Below are 4,506 nucleotides of genomic sequence, written 5' to 3' on the forward strand. Positions count from 1 at the left end.
TGTCTGTCTGTCTGTCTGTCTTGTCTTGTCTGTCTGTCTGCATGTCTGCCTGTCTGCGTGTCTGTCTGTCTGTCTGTCTGCGTGTCTGTCTGTCTGTCTGTCTGTCTGTCTACATATCTCTGTTCACAAACTCAACACCAGAGGCTATTTAATGGCTCAGGGACTACTATTTTATGATTAGACATCTTATTATAAATATCATATTAATACAATAGATGACCATATGCATTTCCTCCTGCAGGTATACGGTCACAGTCACACTAAGAGGACGGGCAGGAAGCAGCGTGGGCAGCCTCCCTGTGTCACCGCCTGCGTCAGACCAGACGCCAGGAGGGAGTTTTCCACTGACGAAAAAGGCTGCGCTTCTCGGCAGTCTGCTACAGACAAGGGAAGCGCTTCAGCTGGTACGGAGCCCCGTGCGGCGGAGAGACGCAGACAATAGCACCGAGAGCTGTCTGTATGCGGGGATAAGCGCTGTATTTATTTGTGCCATTTCGGATTACTTCCACTGTTATCCCATCGGCTGTCTACCCCAACGCTGTTTTGTCCCTAATGGTGATCGGATACTCGAATTGGTGGTGAGTGGACCCAGAACAGAGCTGCATGTCGGCTGATTGAACGCCGTATTTTACGTGTTTAACCTCAGCGGAGGAGGGGAGCCAAGTAGTTTGAATTGTGTTTCTCTTGTGTCGGAGTCCTTTAAATGTAACAATGTGTTGTTACGGCTGAATCTTGATGGTGTGTTGGCTGGATTTCTGTTGGAACACACTTCTTTTAGTCGTTTAACTTAAAGCGTTATTGTAAATATTGACATGGTCGGCTGCTTGCTGAAGTGAGTGAACTAATTGGGCTTCACTGCTGGTTTACACACACAGGTGATCATTATCTGATTTGCAAAGGAATAAAACAATGTATTGATTTAGGCGAGATTCCAACAATCCGCTTCATTCACTTATTGATTGATGGATCAACCGCTTATGAATCAGGTATTAGGAACTTCACCGCTCACAGCGGGAGTGCTGTGCTTTACATTACGGTGTGGTTTCGGGCTGTGGATTCATTAATGTGTGAACTGTTGATGAGGTCGGCTTTGTGTATTCAGCCCGTGCGGAGTTGTTCTTGTTCACCTCGGCGGTGCTGGTGCGCCTCTTGTAACTAGAGCGACTCCTGAAGGCACTACATCTGAGCACACAGCTGACAGCGCCGCTGTCATTAGAATTAGCATTAATCATGAGGAATGATCGGGTCACATGCCACGGCCTCACGACGTTGCACGTTCGGCTACATTTAACGATTGGTTTTGGATTGATTGATTTTATATTTCACCTCGTGCACGTTTGCGGTGTGAGCCAGGTGTGGATTGGGAATGTTGAGTGTCTTCATTGTTTGAATATTTCTCCTCAGCAGCATATGGATATTTCTTTATACCAGTAATTCTGACGCAAAAAAAAAAATGTTAGTGTAAATTCAATACCTGGAAAAGCAGCGAGTGCGCTCGCTGTTTGTTTATTTACCAGATTATTATTCTCACCAGAAGCTGTAATTAATGCATGCTTTAGCAAATGACACTATCATTTGGGGCTCTTATTTTTATAGAGCCACACTCTATCTGTATTTTTTGAAAGAGCGACTGAATCAATGTCATCGTCTCTAGCGCGACCTCACCCGGATCTTTTTTGGAATCATGTTTTCTGGAATTAGGCTACAGAGAGCTGAATGATCCTTTGTTTACAGAGAGGGGATGTATAGCACTTGATGCTGTGCATTCCATGTGGTATTCATCTCCCAGGAATGTGCAGTGATGTTGAATAACTCTTCATCTCCTCTTGTGTAGTATCATTTTAAAATATTGCTCACATTTTACACCACGATCCCTCTAAAAGAATAGCTTCTGTTAATCATAAACAACATAAAGCAACAAAAGGTCTTTATGATATTTGGAGGAATTTCAACTATGGTAATTACCATCCCTACCTCCTGACTCCCCTCCTCTCCATCATATGATTCTGTGCTCGCCAACCTTGTGGGGCCTGCAGCTGTCAGCATAGATGATCTGGATGGCCACTTCCTGTGCACTGCAGTGTGCGTTTCACAACCTCAGGAAGCTCGCACACACTTTTAGTGTCTGTCTCCCCAGCTGGGAGAGGCTGCAGCAGCAGCAGCAGCGGTGCTGGGTTCAGACAAGGTTGCATGTGCCTGCCTCATTTTGGTCACGCAGGATGGCCCCACGCTTTTGTGCCTGGAGACGTGAGAGGGGGGGGCGCAGGGAGTCTGCTGACGGTCTCCCTCGCAACACTGGAGAGCTCCCATCTGCTTTGTCCTCTCCCAGCATTCCATGCTGCAAGTGTCCCAGACTGGAGCACGACCCCTGAACCCAAAACCACCTCCTCTCTTCCTCCACACAAACACACACACTCAAAGCTGAATGTTTGCTGTTATGAAAAGGAATTTTCTTGAGATTTTCTCAACTGTGCTTTTTGTTACACACAGCAGCTTCTGATCCATGCAAATATGCAAGAGGAAGAAAAAAAATCACAGCTACATATTTTTTAGCCCTCTTTTCGGTTTACAATTTCAGTAAACTAACCCAAATCAGTTGCAGTACACAGTCTGACTCCTGCATGCCTGCATAACAGATTAATGACAGCTGAGGGCATGTGAGGTCCATGTGCAAGCTAATACCCTGGCAGGTGTGGCCAGGAGAGGTAGCTCACGCTGCTGCCTTATGGGAGTAGGACTTTCCAGTGGTTAGCAGTGGAAAACACATCTGGGTTAGATAGAGCCTGTGTTCTTCTCCCACTATTACAGCAAGAGTGGTGCTGCCAGAATGGAATTCCTGCGGCTTGGAGACATGACATTATTTATTTGTTTTGTACAAGCCTCTCTCCTTCCTCCCACTACCTCTCCGTTTGGGAATCAAGAGTGTGCACGGGTTGGGGCAGCGGAACAGAATGTTTCTGTGGCACAGTCACAACGGGCTTTGGGCTTCAGTGAGAACAAACAGGCTCATAGAGGAGAAAACAGGAGCCCTCCCTGCTTTGTTCCAGCAGGTGGAGCGCTTCTGAGCAACAGCTGAGTTTAAGAAACGGGCCAGTGTTCCCCCCAGCTGTACATGCGCTGGAATCCAGCCCGCCGTCACCTTGATGGCTGTGATCAATTACCCCCGTCTTCTCAGCGACAGAGCTGGAAGTGAGAGGTGCATTACAATGAAGCTTAGAGGGGGGGGGGGGGGGGCGGCCTGCCCGGACACGCTCCTACACACACAGGAAGACTCCCAGGTTCATCATTATCACATTTTATGAGCACTCAACTCAGCCAGTCAGTAATTCAGGCACTGCACAGGGTTGCTAGTGTGCCATGTAAATGCTCTGGGCTGGCTAGGTTTTGTGCGACTTGTCACTCCCACCCACTCAGTGGCAAAGAGGCTGGACAGGCAGTGCAAGGGGGCAAAGTCAAATGTGAGTTGTCCTGCTGGGCTTCGGGGTCAGGCAGGGGCAGTTTAAAAATGCTGCTGGACCCCTTAAGGCTTTTAAAGATTTTTCTGGACACACAAATGTCATCATGGGTTTCCAGTTTTTTTTGTGCTTCCGATTACATCTCTTGTAAAATATATGCCTTTTGTCAACTTGTGTGTGTTGCATTGGGAAAAGTTGGGGGACGTTCCACCCTAGAATCCTCTTGTTAAAGTAAAGTGTCAGCAATGTTATTTGCATATTTGCTGTAGAATGTTCTTAATGAGTGATGGATTAAACCTAAACTTATTCTCCCCAGTTGGAATAATTTAAGATTCCTCGATAAGAACTTGAGGAGCTGTCTGCAGACAAAATGGGAATGAATTGGGATTCTGAATTCATATTAACAGCCTGTAGCTGCATGTATCAAGATAATCTCATTCGACTGACATAGTTCGGCGTCTGACTTGAGCTGTGTAGTGCTTCTGGTGACAAATCTCCTCGCCAGAGATTTATCTTCCCAACTCTGTGACAACTGGCTAGGGAGCACCTCAGCGGATGCGTCCTTTATCTGCCTGCCTGTGTGTGCTTGATGGAATGACAGTGATGCATAATTTAGCGCACGTTGAAAACATGCTGTGCACCATCTCTCTGGCTCGGCTGTCCGATCACATCCATTCTGCGCTTAGAGCAGACATTCACAGGCACTGCTTTCTTGAGGAGCTGGCTCTGAATTCTTCTCTTTCATCTTTTTTTCCCCCCCGTTTCCTTCACGCTTTTTTGCAAATGAGTAATTGCACGATTGTTGTCCTTTTTTTACCCCCGGTCCCTTGTTCCATCCGCTGCTCTTTGGGCCTTGTTCTGTGGGTGCAGCAGCAGAGCAGGCTGAGAAGCTCCAGATTGACTACAAGCCGTCCTCTTGCCAGGATTAACCTCTCGCCATTGTTTCTGCCCGTTGAACAGGATTAACAAATCAATGTGTCAGGTAGACTGCAGTCAAGAGACAATGACCCAGTTCTGACACCACTGCCCCCCCCCCCCCCCCCCCCCCCCC

The 4,506-nt window shown here is 47.3% G+C and overlaps 1 protein-coding gene across 1 annotated transcript in view; it reads left to right on the top strand.

Moving 5' to 3' along the window:
* The first annotated feature begins 265 nt into the window (after nt 1-265).
* The window catches only part of csrnp1b (cysteine-serine-rich nuclear protein 1b), a 12,747-nt gene continuing 8,506 nt past the window's right edge, over nt 266-4,506 (top strand). The window contains exon 1 of the mRNA XM_031850254.1: nt 266-578. The gene's annotated coding sequence lies outside the window, so the exon portion shown is untranslated. The remainder of the gene's footprint in view (nt 579-4,506) is intronic.

This window comes from Anarrhichthys ocellatus, unplaced genomic scaffold (assembly GCF_004355925.1).
Source record: "Anarrhichthys ocellatus isolate YVR2014 unplaced genomic scaffold, GSC_Weel_1.0 scaffold10, whole genome shotgun sequence".
Taxonomy (NCBI): domain Eukaryota; kingdom Metazoa; phylum Chordata; class Actinopteri; order Perciformes; family Anarhichadidae; genus Anarrhichthys; species Anarrhichthys ocellatus.